This window comes from Hemicordylus capensis, chromosome 3 (genome assembly GCF_027244095.1).
Source record: "Hemicordylus capensis ecotype Gifberg chromosome 3, rHemCap1.1.pri, whole genome shotgun sequence".
Lineage (NCBI taxonomy): Eukaryota > Metazoa > Chordata > Lepidosauria > Squamata > Cordylidae > Hemicordylus > Hemicordylus capensis.
In genome coordinates, this window is record NC_069659.1 from 128,489,119 (window position 1) to 128,506,651 (window position 17,533).

General features: G+C 41.8%; 1 protein-coding gene across 4 annotated transcripts in view; it reads left to right on the forward strand.

The window, feature by feature from the left end:
• The window catches only part of SLC9A7 (solute carrier family 9 member A7), a 76,719-nt gene that overhangs the window by 6,824 nt on the left and 52,362 nt on the right, over positions 1–17,533 (forward strand). Inside the window, exon 2 of one of the 4 annotated variants that reach the window (XM_053306822.1) lies at positions 6,632–6,712. The exons of the other annotated variants lie outside the window; for them this stretch is intronic. The gene's annotated coding sequence lies outside the window, so the exon portion shown is untranslated. The remainder of the gene's footprint in view (positions 1–6,631; positions 6,713–17,533) is intronic. 4 annotated transcript variants of the gene reach the window in all.

A 17,533-nucleotide genomic window follows, 5' to 3' on the forward strand; every position in this document is an offset into this window, starting at 1 on the left:
GGAAACTATGCAGTTTTCTCTGCTGAGGCTTCTCAACCTATGACAACTTCCTTAGTCATTTGCTCCCTGCTGCATTGCTGTGCAGTTGTCACTGAATGTTGTAAGCCACCCTGGTTGTAAGCATCCTGAATGCGCAAATGAAAACATATAAATTGAGACAAATGTCTGTTTTTAGAGTAACAATTGTACATTTGCAGTCTTTTGGATTTTGGAGAAGGGTACTTTACATGGTTTCAACTTTCATAAGTAATGTCCGATTATGAGAAATATTGCCATACTTATTGTCTTGGATGGTCTGCCATGTTGACTTCTCTAGAACTGCTGCTTGTGTCAGTTCTTAAGGAACGTTAATATTTTAGAACCAGGCGCTAGTCTATAATATAAAGAAGCCTAGTATACAAACAAAGTGAATGAAAACTCTGGAAAGATACTTCTTAGTGTCTTGAAGTTTCATGGGTGACATATATGCCCAACTCACTATATGGTGAGTTCAGCATCTTGTTCACTTGTCCCTTGCCCCTCCTGGTTGATTTGTTCGGCCAGCTGGGTGGGTGGGGTGGAGTGTGTGTGTGTGTGTGTGTGTGAGAGAGAGAGAGAGAGAGAGAGAGAGAGAGAGAGAGAGAGAGAGAGATCCTGGGTCCAGGAGCTAGTAAATTCATCACTGAGGGAGAGAGGGAGAGGTTCCTCTAGCTTTGAAAGAAGCAGTGGTCCACCTTCTCCTGAAGTCTTCTTCCCTAGACCCAGATATATTAAATAATTTTAGACCTATCTCCAACCTTCCCTTTTTGAGTCATTGCTGCTCAACTACAGAGAATCCTAGATGAAGTGGACTTCCTTGACCCTTTTCAGTCGGGGTTTAGGCCATGGCATAGCATGGAAACGGCATTGATTGCTCTGGTGGATGACCTCTAGTGGACCCTCGATGAGAGGAGTGTGCCTTTCTTGGTTCTATTAAGTCTCTCAGCGGCTCTTGATTCCATCAACCATGGCATCCTTCTGGATCATCTGCGGGTGTTGGAATCGGGGGCACAGTTTTGTGCTGGCTCCGTTCCTACCTTAGTGGACAGTTTCAGACAGTTTGCATTGGAGATGGGTGCTCTAGCCCATGGCCTCTCTCTTGTGGAGTGCTGCAGGGCTCTGTCCTCGCTCCCTTGCTTTTTAACGTCTATATGAAGCTGTTGGGTGAGGTCATTCATCGGTTTGGGGTGAGTTATCATCAGTATGCTGATGGTACACAATTGTACATTGCCACCCCGGGCCGATCTGGGGATGCCATGAATGTGTTGACCCAGTGTCAGGAGGCTGTAAGGGTTTGGATGGGCCAAAACAAGCTCAGGCTTAATTCCTCCAAGACCGAGTTGCTCTTGTTTAGTTCTCGATCTGGCCAGGTTCTGGTTTCGAATGTTTCCTTTGATGGGGTCGTGCTCCACTTGAAAGAGCAGGCTCACGATTTGGGGGTCATCCTGGACTCACAGCTCCTGCTGGAACAGAAGGTGGAAGCAGTGGCCAGGGGAGCCTTTGCCCAACTTTGTCTGGTGTGCCAGCTGTGGCCTTAACTAGACTGGCAGGCCCTGGCCACCGTGACTCATGCCCGTGTCACCTCTCAGTTGGACAGTTGCACTGGGCTCTATCTGGGGTTCCCTTCGAAGAAGACTCGGAAGCTTCAGCTGGCCCAAAATGCCACACCCTGGCTGCTTATGGGCAGCAGAAAATATGACCATGTTTCACCTTTGTTGTGGTCACTGCATTGGTTGCCAGTTTGCTTCTGGGTCCAATTCAAAGTGCTTATTATCACCTATAAAACCCTTCAGGGTTTGGTGCCTGTGTACCTTCAGAACCTCCTCTCCCGTCCAACTTTTACCCACCCTGTGAGGTCGTCTCAGGTGGGCCTTCTCAGAGTCCCGGGCCCAGTGAAGGTACATGGGGCCCAGGTTCGTGGGAGGGCCTTCTCTGTTGCAGCTCCCTCCTTATGGAACACCCTGCCTCCTGAGATTTGTAATGCCACCTCCCTTCTGTCCTTTAAGAAGCTTTTGAAAACTTATTTTGACAGGCTTTTAGTTTTGAATGTGAGTGTGTGTGTCTGTTTCACCTTTCCCCCCCTCTTGTTTTCATTGTTTTGTTTTAATTTATGTAAACTGCCTCCAGTCTACGGAAGTCAGGTGGTCAATACATTTGTTAAATAAATAAAATAAATTATAGGCAGTATCTCTTAAGCTTGTGTGTTATTAAAACACTGGAAAGCCCCCTTTTTGGGTCCATTTGTACTACTATGAAGATTGATATACTGCTCTTCAACCAAAGTTCTCAAAGGGGTTCACATAGGAAAATACATAAATAAGATGATTTGTAAATATAAAATCTAAAACCAAAGTCTTGTATCACCTTAGAGACGAATACATTATTTGAAACATAAGCGTTTATGGCCTAAAATCCACTTATACTTCAATAAGTTTGTTAATCTAACACTTGCTTATTTTTTGCTGTCATGGACTAGCACAGCTAGTATCTCTGGAAACTTTTACGCTAACATCTAAAACTTCATGCTGAGGAAACGAGTTTCTGGTTTCCAAACTCTGTATTTGTACAACTGAGATAATTGGCAGTGGCTGACATTCTGACTGACAAAGCATCAGTGCAATGGGAAAGCACTGGTGCTTCTGGAGAGTTCAGGACCAATGTAGCCCTGGCTATAGAGTGAGTGAGTGTGTTGAGGGGGATCAAACAACCTTTCCTTGCCCACAAAAGCCCTCTGTCACCCCAGAAACACATCCTTGAGGACTAAGTGAGCTTTGAACTAATTGAACTTTTCAGAAGTACCAGTGCTTCATTAGTCAGGATGCTGGTTACTATTGTTAGATTTTTTTTTTTAAAGTGAGACCTTTCTATTTTGTTTACATAGTGGCATTACTGTATGTGGCACTTGAAAATGACAGAAGCAGAACACAGAATATTGCCCCAAGAAGCTTATTTTATTATGTATCTTTCCTATTATATTTATAAACCACCTTGCATATAAATCTTGAGGTGGTGTACAACAGCTTAAATCACAGTAGAAATAAAACACAATAAAAGCAATTAAAATAGCTTTGTAGCCTACATGGATAGTGAAGGAGACAACAGAGGGCCAGGAGATGCCAGGATTTGCTGGAGGTGAAATTTGTGGTGCTTTTGTATGTGTATAGGCTTTGCTTCAGTTGAAGATGAAGAATTAAGTCAAAGACTTCACAGAAAAGGTGAGTCTTGAGGAGGGATTTGAAGGGGGAGAGACACAGAACTAGTTATGGGAGGAAGGCTTAAGCACTGGGAGATGGAAGGCTACCAGCTTGCCTTCTGGGGTGTGTGTGTGTGTGTAGCACACTTACACAATCTTAACTTAACTTGAATTTAGTTATTTTCTCTTCCATATCCTATTTAGAAGGTAATGCTTAGTTCCTCATTTTGGTTAAAAATACAAAACAGGACAAAATTAAAATGAATAAGTAAATGGGCTCCAGTGTGGCCCGTGGCTTTTCTGCCACGTGTAACCTAAATTACTGAAGCATTTCCATGTTTAGGAAGCCAGTGTCATACTAGGCACCAGCCCTTCCCTTTACCACAGTTTCCTTCTAAATTAGTAGTGCAGGTGTGGCAAGTATAGAAGAGTGTGGTGCAGCAGTGTGTGGCTAGGTTTAAAAGGAAAGTGCTGGAAAACAATTATGAAGTAGAAAAGGGCATTTTTTTGGGCCAATTTACCTGAAAGACATGTATAGATAATCTTGCAGTCAGGTTTATTAACTGCTACTTAAAATAGCAGTTAGCAATTTCCCTTAGGAGTATTACTTCTATGTTAGAACCACATGCACATCATTTATTCATTTATTTTACATTTATATTCCGCTCTTCCTCCAAGGAGCCCAGAGCGGTGTACTACATACTTAAGTTTCTCCTTACAACAACCCTGTGAAGTAGATTAGGCTGAGAGAGAAGTGACTGGCCCAGAGTCACCCAGCTAGTATCATGGCTGAATGGGGATTTGAACTCTGTTCTCCCCGGTCCTAGTCCAGCACTCTAACCACCACACCACACTAGCTAATATGTGATGAATGCACAAATCTTTTTCAGGGGTGGGGGGTGTTTTTGTGAAATGGGGCATGTATGCTTGATACATTGATAATGCATGCTCTTTCCATGCATGAAGACTTTGCTTGCACTATGATAGTGTTTCTCTGTAAGAGGCCCTTGGTTACTTATAGCTCCCTGATCTCTGTCGGTACATTGATTGTGCAAATGCACTCACTTTTTGCCTTGAAATTAGCATAACCATCACTATTTGATGCAATGTTAGTTGATGAGTAAAAACAGTGATAGAATTTGTTTTGACTCAATCTCAAATTATTGTCATATTATCTAATTATTGTTTGATAAGGAAATGTGGCAACTAGAGCAATATAACTTCCCAACCAATGTGACAGAACACTGGTCAGTGCGCCATACTGGTCCTCTGAGTTGGCTCCCAAAATAGGGGGATTTAAACTCTCTGCTTTTGTACATGATTTACCCCTTAATGGATTGGGAGAGTCTCGTCCTTTCTGACACAATGCAAACAAAAATTGTGCATCAGCTTTGTCGCTGGGAGTCTGTGTGTCTGTACTGAGGGTGTGTGTGTGCCAAATCTTTTTTTCCTTTTAAAATGTGAACCTCAGGCAGAAAATGGTTGGGGAAATGCTGAACGACATAATACATGTACTTATCCTTTAAAATAATTACTTGGACATCAGCTCTCAATAGTTTGTGTTACTTTGCTTGGCTTTTTTGTTTTATTAAATGGAGATGCTGTGTTGCTGTTAAACTTTTATGATGCCTCCATTGTTGAATTAGCAAAAAAATTAGCATGGTATGAATCTAAGAATTGTAACTTTGTGCCAATTTTGAGGAGATTCATATCTCTAGCAGAGAAAAGGACCTCATGAGGAAACTGTCCACTTGCACCATATTTCAGACTCAAAAAACCAACTAGATTAATTTAACTCTTGTTCTTTATTTATATAATACTTCTGCAGCTAGTATAGGTGTACTGCATGGTCTTTCTCTAAATCTTCTGAACTATTCACTCCAGCCCTTCACTTGCTGTTCCTCTTCTAAACTCATCGTCCCTCGCCAGCCGCAAGGGTTCCATTCCAGGAAAACGGTTGGAGAGCCATTAAAATCAATGGCAAACAAGGGTTAGGGGAATTGCAGTCACGAAAGGACCATAAAATACAGTACAACATGGGGGAAAATCACCAGGAATGAGTAAGAAGAGTGAAGGGGACCCTTGAAAATGACTCTGATTCCCGAAAATCATGAAACCTGCCCCCAATTAAAAAAACAAAAAACCCCTCACCAAACTACGGATATTCGGGTCACAGTTGGTGAAACCTGCCACAATTTCCCAGTCACAGGTACTCAAAACCATGATTGGGAAGTGCATGGTTGGTGAGGGGTGACCGTACAACATACTGTTACAGAAACCACCACAATTAAATACTAGTTTCTGATTCTAGTGTAGACATGTCCTAATATTGTACTTGGTTAACATTTAATAAGAAATTGCATCTAATTATTTCTGCCTGTATTTCCTGCATTACTTAAGACAGGACTTCATAACTCTGGTCCTCCAGCTGTTTTTCAACTACAAAACCCTTCATCCCCAGCTACAATGGCTAATGGGGATTAAGGGGGTTGTACATCTGTCAACATCTGCAGGAGGGCCAAAGTTGTGGACTCCTGATATAACAAAAGGATGGCCAAATTGGGGCCTGGAGACTAGATCTGTTCCCAGTGACCATTGTAAATTTTCTGTTAATGTTTGGTTAAATGTTTGCTCATTCAGTCTGTAGGTTTGGTATGGGAAGAGACTGGTGTTTGTGGCCAAGTAAATACCAAGGAATGGTGTGACCAGTACCATATCTAGCATCTATACTGTAGGAGCACAGGTTTTAAATTTATGGCTAGAGTGCTGGACTAGGATCAGGAAGACCCCAGTTAAAATCCCCAGTCAGCCATGAAACTCACTGGATGACTCCAGGCCAGTCACTTCTCTCTCAGCCTAACCTACCTCACATGGTGGTTGTGAGGATAAACATAACTATGTACACCACTCTGGGCTCTTTGGAGGAAGAGTGGGATAAAGCCTTCATCGTTATGCCAGATGTACACATTCTAAGGATGCTTTGGTGCAGGTGTTGTTTGAAGTGTTGTTATCTGAAGTGTTGTTTTACAGAAGACCCAACAAACTTGTGTTCTTTCTTCTGGAGGCAGGACTAGAGCCAATAGGCTGAAAATACAATGAAGCAGGTTTAGATTATACATTAGGAGGGATTTCCCAAATGGGTTTGAAAGTGTATCACACAGTGGTGGGCTTTCCTTTGTGGGAAGTGTTTAGACAGAGGCTTGACAGCCATCTCTCAGGAATGCGCTAGAATTTTCCTGCACCAAACAGGGAGCTCAATTAGAGGACCTCAAAGGGTCCCTTTCAACTCTGATATTATATGATTCTATATGGGCACCTGTTAAGTAAAGGTAGCTGAATGTCTCCCTCAGTTTGTTCTGAAAGGCATATCAACAGGCCCATAACTTCAATTGATAGTTTCAATTTTTGTTTTTCCTGCAGGTCCTCAGTATGCACTTTGCTGGTGATATCACACCTACAATAGAGCAATGCAGAAGCTTGCACGCTTCATATAGGGGTTAGGTAAGTGTGAATCTTTTCACCAATATTGTATTCTTTTTTTCTATCAGCCTTAATATTCTCATTTTATACCTGAGCTATAAAATAAGAATATTTTAAAGAAAACGTGCTAAACTGAAAACAACAAAGAAGTTAATTTATTTCCATGAACAGGCTTCTTGTCAATTATTTGGTGGGATGTGATGTCGCCAGCAGAGTGCATCCTGGGCTTGACTGGTCTATCACTTGGTATGTTGAGGTTATGCTGGAGTTTCAATTTTGTGAACATGTTTGTGGGAGGGGAAACAAATTTGGGGAAAGGTAAGCTGCTGTTATAAAATGCTGCTTCAGAATCTAACGGTATCTCTCTCTACACTGGCAAGCTTTTGCAGATTTGTTCTACTGTATTATTATTTTATTTGTATACCACCTGACTCCAGAGTCTCTAGGCAGTTCACAAAAAGAATGTATATTGGCTGTACAATTTGATGCTAGCCTTTAGGACTCTGAGCAGAATAGGACACTTGGTAGAAAAATGTAGGGTTCTTGATCTTGGGTTTTCTTCCAATATGCAACATAGGGGCAGGAAGGCATTTGCAAGGAGTGGTGAGAGGATGCTTTAACAAATATTGCTTTCTTCTACAACCCCTCTCTTCACTCCACTTAATCATGCAACCCAGTCTCTGATCCAGGCTGAGGAAAATAGGAGTTGCAGAGGGAAACCGGTGTGTGAAGGAAGGGTTAAACACCCTCCTCCGGCCCACTGCTTCTTCCTTACAAATGTTCCAACTCTGCTCCTGCTTTGCATGTATGAGGTAATTCTTGCATTGGGAATTCAGTGTTGGTTGCCAAGTATCTAGTTCTAGCCTTGGCTTAGCAGGAGTTTGGACTTGAGCAACATTTTGAATCTTGAAGCCTGAGGGAGTTTCAGCAGCAGTTTCTGAAATAGCAAAGGGAGTCTACTGTCAGAATACTAAACAAATTCTGAATCTGTTGTGCACCTAAAAGCTCTTACATGTGTCTAAAGTACTGTTCTGGATTGTGTCCTTGAACCTAAAAAGTAAAACATGTTTGAACCTGTGGGGATCTGGCAGAGGGTTGCTTGCCCTGGACCTCCCCCAGGTTTGTTTAAAAATCCTCCGGTAGAGCTGCCACCAGTCTCCTATGAGACAAAACTAACTTAAAAACCTTTTAAAGAGGGTCTAGTTGGAGCGGGCATGTAGGGAGATAGAACAGGGCACGTTTCCAGCTCAAGTTTAAACCAATCAAAATCTAGAATGTAAACTGCAGTAGTTGACAGGCAAACAAGGCAAAATGGTTAAAATGCACAAGCAAGGTACCTTTCTTCCTGACTGGTGTTAGACAGGAGGCTCAGTAGATCTTAGGTCTTAAGTCACAGTTAACAAAACAAAAGTTTGCAGCATGTTGAAGCCTGCATTCCCCTAGGAGCCATGCGGCACAGCTAAAGCTAAACTAAGACAAAAGTAACATTTATGGAAGCCGCAACAAATCCCACCTAACTCATCTGCACACATAAGCTGGCTGTTCGCTTTATGGGGAGAAATTTGCAAATTTAGCATCTAGTGCAGAAAGAGGTACATCCAGGTAAGTAATTGCTTAATGTCTCCCCTTGATAGAAGCAGGTTTTCAAACAATAGGCGCAATCATAAGAATACTTTGAGGGTGTTCTGGCCTAAGGAGATGCATGGAGACCACCTGATTTGCAACAGGCTAGTGAGAGACAAGAAATCCACAAAGGAAGCCAAGCCAAACATGGTTTTTAGAATTGAAGGAAGTTCTGATATGAAACTTGAATAAGTTTTTGGCCTGAACAAATGCCCTTTCTGTCACATAACTCCTTTTATGATCCCACTTACATCTCAATCAGAGACTTCCAACATGGTGCCACAGCTTTAGGATATGTGGATTATGTCAGAGTTATGAGCACAATGTGTGTGCTGGAGAGGTGGGTTTATTTTATTTTATTTCTATACTGCCTGTTATGTACATCTTTAGGTAGTGTAAAAAATTGAAAATATTTAAAAGTTACAAATTAAAATACATAATAAAAGCAATAGAATAAAATAGATATTAAAATAAGTTTTAAAATTAATTCTAATTAAAAGCCTGCAGAAACAGAGTCCTGAGGTTCTTCCTGAAAACAGAGAAGGAGATGCTCTTATTTCAGTAGGGAGCATATTCCAAAGCCCTGGGGCAGCCACAGAGAAAGCTCAGTCATGGGTTGCCACTAAATGAGCCAGTGGCATCCGGGACTTCTCCAGAGGATCCAGACCTCTCCAGAGGATCGTAACAGGCAGCAGGGTTTATGACAAAGGAGGCACACTCTTAAATAGCCTGGACCTAAGCCAGTAAAGGCTTTATAGGTAAGAACCAGCACTTTGTATTTCACCCGGAAACGTATTGGCAGCCAATGCAATGCTTTCAAAACTAGTGTTATTTGGTCCCTTTGTATTGTCCCAGAGACCAGTCTGGCTGCCACATTCTGTACCAATTGTAGTTTCTGGACTAAGTACAAAGGCAGCCCCACATAGAGTACTTAATAGTAGTCAAGCCTGGAGGTTATTGGCATGGGTACCACTGTTTTAAGGTCATTAGAAATGGACGTAGCTGACGTATCGGCCTAAGCTGATAAAAAGCGCTCCTGGCCACTGCCTCAACCTGAAAAACCAGGGAGAGCTTGGGAGTGCTCCTGGTCCCAAAGGTATGTACCTGATCTTTCAGGGGAGTATAACTCCATCCAGAACAGACAGATCTAAACCATCTCTGGGGTCCTGTCCCCCCACAGTCAGTAACATCTTATTTGGATTCAACTTCCCCCATCCAGCCCATTACTGTCTCCAGGCAGGCATTTAGGGAAGATATGCTATTTCTTGATGAGGTCAGCACAGAGAAGTAGATCTGGGTGTCATCAGCATATTGATAACACCCAGCACCAAACTGCCTGATGATCTCTCCCAGCGGATTCATGTAGATGTTAAAGAGTATTATTTCTTTTTAAAATGGGGTTTGTTCCATTATCTCTTTCTCCCATCCCCCACTTTTCAAAGGATGTTTTCTTTGCATTTAAAAAAAGGATATTCCCATTATTTCTCTTCTCTCACCTCTCATTTTGAACAGGGGTCTTGCCATTCTGTGATGCGGCCACATTTGGAGTACTGTGTACAGCTTTGGTCACAGTATCTTAAGAAGGATATTGTAGAACTGGAAAAGGTGCAGAAGAGGGCAACCAAGATGATCAGGGGCTTGGAGCAACTTCCTTATGAGGCTAGGCTATAGCATCTGGGGCTCTTTAACTTAGAAAAGAGGCGACTAAGGGGAGACGTGATAGAGGTGTATAAAATTATGCATGGAGTGGAGAGGATGGACAGACATTTTTCTCCCGTCTCATAAAACTAGAACCAGGTGTCATGCCATGAAACTGAAGACTGGGAAATTTAGAACTGACAAGAGGAAGTACTTTTTCACAGAGTGCATAATTAATCTATGGAATTCTTTGTCATCGGATGTGGTGATGTCTACCAGCTTGGATCACTTTAAAAGGGTCTTAGACAAATTTATGGTGGACTATCAATGGCTACTAGTCTGGTAGCTGTAGGCCACCTCCAGCCTTGGAGGTATGATGCCTCTCAATCGCAGTTGCAGGGGAACAGAAGGAAAGAGGGCATGCACATACCTCTTACCTGTGGGCTTGCCAGAAGCATCTGATGGGCCACTGTGTGAAACAGGATGCTGGACTAGATAGGCCTTGGGCCTGATCCAGCAGGGCTGTTCTTATGTTATTATTTTTCCCCTCAGGTTTTTTAAAAGAAGCTTTGCATGATTTTCCTCCACTTTAAAAAAAAAAAGGTTCCGTTTGTGTCTGCCCCTTGCTAATTTTTAAAAGGTGTTTCTACCTCCCAATTTTACAGGAATATATCAATTATTTCCCCCTTTACTTTGGGACTCTCGAGAAAACATGAAAAAGACAGTACATTTGGCAGTTGCTGCAGACATGAGAGTTTCAGAAAGCTAGCAACCTTCTCTGAATGAGGGTCATGTTAGACATACAGGTCTACTTGTTATGGTGATTCAATTGATCCACCTAAAGAGAAAGGTAGGTGGCAACATTTTTTACTGAAGAGAAAAATTGATTCTTCCCGGAAGCAAATTGGCTATTGGACATGTGCTGTGATGTATACCCTCTCTTGATTACCCTGTTGTAATGGGGCCTTTAAAAACTAATAACTTGAATTATGAATTAAGAATGGATTCCATTATGGAGCTGAATTTTTTGATACTCTGAAAAGGATAAGGGGAGCAGGATAAAGAAGAATAGGTTACCTTTGGCTGAATATAAGGTGCCAACAAGAAGTGAAATGAGCTTTTAAAGATAAAATTTTCAAATGGCTGTGTCCTAACCATTTCTCAGTGCCTGAAGTATGCCTGAAATTTGAAGAGATGGTGGCACTTCTTATCTAGTTGTTCAGTCCCAAATGACAGGTGGAGTAGATGGATGAAGGGCTTGGCTTTTATGACTGATAGAATGTTCAGGGTTCATAATGCCATTGTAACAGCTCACCTTAATTATAAAAGTTCTACTGTGCCTGGATAATTTTGATCATTAAAAACAACTCCTCAGGATTCTGGCTATTTTAAGCTGTTCTCATGCAGGAAGCTTTCCAGAGCATTGAGTAGATGTTTTCTTTTAGTAGTTTGCACTTGGTGGTGTTTAGCCATCTAGGGAAAGAAAGCTGCCATTGATGAGAGCAGCATCTGTGAAGGATGAAGTGCAAGCAGGAATGATGAACTCTGGCACTAATGAATGGACAGATTGTCTTGTTGTGCATTTATTTAATTGGCGGTATCTTGGGGTGTGTGGAATGACATGAAATGTTGACTGTGTTCTCAGAAATCATTTGGTATTCTAAAAACCAGTTTGGGTGCATTTATGGCTTTTTAGTGAGTGGGGGGAGGCAACTGTTTTGTGTGTGCATGTCTGGGTGGGTGTAAGCAATAGCTGTTTTTTTTTGTTTTCCCTCCTCCAGCTGAGGTTGCCATTTAGGTAGCAAATCTGGCTGGTATCCTAGGAACTGTGTGAAATGCGACATAAATACATTCTGCTATAACATTGTGCCACAAAGTAGTTGTGTATCCTGAATTCTAAAATAAGCATAGACATTGAAACACATGGTGTGAATTGGAGAGAGCAAATAAGTAACATTAATTTATAGGTACTTAATACCTCTCTCTCTCTCTCTCTCTCTCTCTCTCTCTGGAAGACATTAAGAATTCTGGAAGACATTAAGGACAGAGATGTGCAATGTAGATACCTAGCAAGTTTTTTTTTCCTTTTCTTGGCATTTTGCTTATTAGAATAGTAGTTTTCTACCATTTTGCAGGTGGGCACCAGTGAAGTCTAAGTTAGGAATAGTGTGCAAGTTGCTAAAAACAGGAATTTCATACATAGTGTCAATTAAGACAAAATCCATGATGGTGATTATTAGGTAAAGGATTGAAAACTAAGCATCTGGTTGTCCACAGCTGGAAACTGAATGATGGACTAAACTTATCTTAGCCCAATCAAGCAATTTTCACAATAACTAGTAAGTTCAGATCTTTTGCATACACAAGATTTTTAACTGCTTCCAGAGCACATAATGTTAAACTAGCTTTAACTGGAACACACAGAAGCAGCATGACTTAAAGTTGAAAGCACACTGTAAGTGATTGACATATTGCCTTCGGAGAACACGTTCTGTGTAAGCAATGTTGACAGATTTAGGTTGGGTTATGTTATCTCTGCATATAGATGTATTGAGATAGAACCTAATTCGTACAGTTCAGTGGTTCCATGCATTTTTAAAAATTGGATAAACAGTTTAGGGCATCTGTCTAGAAGTTTATTTGCATTTGGATCTTATGTATGATTGAGGAGGCTACTGGTAGGTAGAAATTTATGAAAATATATATTCTGCTTGACACAAAAATGGTGAATAGCATGGTTGATGCTTATCTGAATATTTTGTTGGAAGGCAAACATGATTTTGTGTTCTCGCAGAATGAAATTAAGACATTAATTTGTGTCTTGTGTTGATCCATTAATCCCAGGCTCAGGATGGGATGATGCTGGAATTACTTGTGTAAACAGTGAGCTGCTCCAGAGACAGCTGGAAAGATGAAGTTGGAGGTAAAGGTTTGCTTCTAGAGGAAGTTGCTATGTTCTGAAGGAAAGAAACCTTCAGATGCTACCTAAAGAGTTGCTTTGTTTTTGTATAGCCTCTCCTACATGCCTGAGCTCAGCTGCCCAAATTCTAGACATAATTTGAATATGGGGAAACTACTCTTCTTCTCCCTCAGAGTAGAGGTCATTATCCACAAAGGGTTAACTTGCACTCATTGCTCCCAGCAGACAGGATGTTTTCAGGTATTTTCTCGGGTAACAGGAAGTCCGTCCCTGCTTCTAGCATGCCCTGGGAGCCAGATCCTCATTTGCTTCCTGTCTTAGCTCCTGGTACACATGTGCTGGGGCTCCTGGCCCATTAACATAGCTCTCAACTTCTTCTAATCTCCGCAATTGTTGTTGTTGGGGTTTTTTTTGGTGAGCAACTTCTGCTACTTTGCTCAGCCTTTTTGGTGAGCAATATTTTCCTTCCTATTTAAAACAAACCAACCCCACCCACCCCCAAACCCCTTGAATTAATTCAAGAGGATCCTGGCACTGAGGAACGAGGCAGGGCCCTTAAAGGCCAAGGCCTCTAAGAGGCACCATCATCTTTTGGCCTCCCCTCATTATGGTTCAGAACAGGGCAATAGAAAAGTGGCCACCATTAAAAGGTGCAAAAGGGCTCGGGCAAAGCCTAGGCCCTTCGTGCAGCCAGCTCACAGGCCAAGTGAGCGGCTCTTGCTGACCATGCCGCCTCTCACTGAAGTCTACATTTTAAGGTTTCAAATGAGAGCCATTGATGGTGTGGTTAGATGAGGACTAGGGAGATGCGGTTCAAATCTCCACCCAGGCATGACCTCTGCTGGATGATCTTGAGGTAATTGCTATAGTTCACTCTAAGCTATCTCACAGGGTTTTTGTAGGGATAAAATAATAAGAGGGGAACCATGTGTACTGCCCTGAGCTCCCTGGACTAGGAAGGGTAGGATAAAAATGTAACAAATATATTATAAGAATTTCAGTCTAAATAGTTGTAATGTCTAGAATAAGTAACTGCTAGAACAGGGTTTCTCAACGTGTGGGTCCCCAGATGTTATTGGACTCCAACTCCCATAATCCCCAGCCTCAGTGGCCTTTGGTTGGGAATTATGGGAGTTGAAGTCCAATTACATCTGGGGACCCACACGTTGAGAATCCCTGTGCTAGAAAGTAATTGCTAAAAAGGTTTGGTCTGATTCTGCCACCCATCCCAACCCACTTCTTGTGAGGGTCAATTCATGTATTTTAAAAATCCTTTACAGAACCACCAGCACCCCCTCGCCCACCCCCATGAGCAGTCCTGACAGTCCCCTGAGCTCACTCTCCTGTGGGCAAGTGTAAAGTGTGAACTGACTGCTGTAGGTGGCAGCAGTTCATGTGATCATGGTGATACATGTTTGAGCCCTAGTGTTTGTATGATTGTCTGGTTAACATATTACAGTGTTTGGATGAGCATATTAGGACTGCCCATGTGGGCAAAAATATGTAGTTTGAAATGGCATTTGATTTTTCAGAATTATTGTGATGGTCCTCCTTTGGACCCGCTTGTCTGTGAAAGCCATGGAAATATTTCAGTTTGGGTAGCTGAAGTGTCAAGAAGGTGAAGGGAGCGTTTCAGTGCAATCCGATGCTTGTTTGCCCAGAAAAAAAATCCCACTTGTTCACTGAGGGCTGTTTTCAGGAAAGTGTATGTAGGATTGCAGCCTTTGTTTAGTTTTTTGGAAGCAATAAAGGATGAAAAATCTGTTTTGTTGACAGATTTTAATTCCTTTAATTCCAGTGCCTGCTTAATTTGCTTGTGCTAGAAAGAGTCCTCACCAAAGCATTTAAATTGCTATGGATAGTTTCTCCCTGCTGTTGACTCCAATAATTAATGCACGTTTTTGTTGTCTTGTACCTGCCTAGCTGTGTGTTACAGGCTAACTGTGTTGTCCTTCAGCATTCTTATGTAAAACGTACTAGATTTCTTGCCTCATAGACTGACTTCTTAAGCAAAATTTTTCAGTGGTTTTGCATGTTGAGGAAATGCTCAATCCATAGACAGGTCATTTATAGATTTTTATTTTTGGCCTGCCCTTCCTCGAAGGAGCTCAGAGCAACCAAACATTCCTCTCTTCTTGTTTCCCTTCACTCGACCCCCTGTGAAGTGGTCAGGTGGAGAAACAGGGACTTAACTAATACAGTCATCCCTCACCAACCACGGGTTTCCCAATCACGGTTTTGAGTATCTGCAACTGGGAATTGCAGGAGATCTCACTAACCATGACCTGAGTATCCACGGATTGGTGAAATTTTTTTTGGCAATTTTGAGGGCTTCCCCCATGATTTCCAGGGGTGATTTTTGGGAGTCTGGTGATTTTCAGGGATTTTTTTCCTTTTTAACTGTATTTTGTAGTCCTTTCATGACCACAATCCCCCTAACCCCCTGTTTGCCATTGATTTCAAAGGCTCACCAACCATGAATTCACCAACGGTGAGGTTTTCTCAAAATGGAGCCCTCGCTGTTGGAGAGGGATGACTGTTTTATCAACATTAAGCTTTGAAGCTGATGTCTTCAATTTAAGTGCAATACTGGCTTTGGCATATCTGCATGCAGGTGCATGATTATAGAATGAGCAATACAAAAAGAAAGCGATGCCACAAACAACTATTTTGGTGTGTTGGTGTATTATTAAAAAGTCCGTGTATGGTGCTTGAAAGCCCAGCGGTTTGAACTATCATGATGGTGTACAATTGATATGTTCATTGTAGTGGCTGCACGTTGGGACTAACAGGAGATTGCTTCTTTAAAAACATTGCCGTTCTTGGATAGCTGTAGTTCACTGACTTGAGCTGTACAGGTACCTAGTTGTGTGTCATACCAGTGCTATAGCTAGGATAGCACCTACCAGCAACACCATGCTGACCATGCAAATGGTGCCTGCGCATGCACGGATGTCATGTGCATTGTGGCACCGTGCGCGGGTTCTGCGGGGGGGGGGGGAGTGCCATCATAGCAGGAAGCTGCATGCAGTGATGGAGAGCAGGTAAGGACCTGCTCTCCATTTTAAAGCTCCAGTTTCCCCACTCCTTGGTGGTGCCGAACCTGTGCATGAACCTTGGTTTGTGGACATCTCTAAACTAGAGCCACCATTACTCTTTCCTCTTTACTTTTCTCTGTAGTCAGCGATGAGGTATGTCCTTCCAGAGCCACATTTTCCTTCTCAGCACTCTATTCTTTTCCCCGCAGCCATTTTTCAGCACAGCTTCTGACACTCTCAACAACAGTTTAATCCTCATTTGCAATCTCTAGTGAGTTCTAGGAAATCACATTTCAGTTGTCTCTTCAAACTCATTGCCTGATGTCTTTCCCTATAGAACTCTTCCTACTGGTCCTTTCGGGATGCCATCAAAAGCCCCATGTTGTTACAGAGCTACTGTCTACATATAGACAGAACTAGAACCAGCCAGCTAAATGCACTGTAATTTCATGAATGGAGTGTTTATCTGCTTCTTTTCACCAAAGTCAGATAAAAATGTCACTATCCATAAACCAATTATTAACCCTTTATATCATTGAATCTCCACACCCCTAAATTCAGTGCAGCTTGCAGAGTTTGTTGCTTTCTAGTGTTGATAAAGACTCAAAGGTTCTAGATGCTTTTCAAGTGGTGAAGCTTAATGCTTCAACATAAGCAGAATCGTTATCTCTAGCCAACAGCTGTCCCTTAACTACACTGTGGTCCTCAAAAGCTGAAACTAAGGGAAGTGAAATATGTCTTCATTTTTCTTTCCACCCCTGTCAAGTTTATCTTGTGAAGCAGCAGTTTTAACTCTTTGTCAGAATTGATAGCTTCTCTTTTCTCTAGCACAGTATTACACTTATTTCAGATTAACATTTTCCGAATATGCTCCACTGGCAGTTTGAAAAATAACTGCTTATTGCAGAAAAAGGAATTGCATAGAACTGTATCACATAGAACTGTTATTGTACAACTCACTAAGTTACCTTGGACTGGGTGAATCTACTTCACAGGGCTGGTGTGAAATGTGGGTAGGAAACAATGTAGGCTGCCATGATCTGTTTGGAGAGATGTCTAATCAATTGTTATAATAGGAACAGATAAAATTCTAACTATTAATTTCTGGAAGAATGGAACATCAGGATGTGTACGTTGGGATGATGATAACAATGAGACTCCACTCTTAAGACAACTTAGAGTGAACAAACACTGGCTGGTCTCTTATTGTTCAGGGATTCAAGCAATGCTTGAGTTGTCTACAGTAGCTTTTGTCAGCAGGAGACCACGTTAAGAAAATTAGTGCTTGTCTGCAAAAATCATCTTTAAATAATCATGTAAGAATTTCTTTGCAGACTGTAGGTTTATCTAATTCACTGAGGTGGCCTGATGCTCTGGGAAGCTCACATGATACTGCCAACAGTTTCACTTCCTACTTTTAAAATGGTTCAAGTCCCTTCTGAATGTTACATTTTAAGGAATGGAGGACAAATAACTATGTGGGTGGTTAACAGAGTAAATCCCAATACAGACATTATTATGTAGACCACTTCAAAAAGACTTGGACACATCATCCAATGGTCCAAAGACTTTGGTTAGTTAACTAAAGATTGACAAGGCCCCACCCCCAGCACATGATTCTAG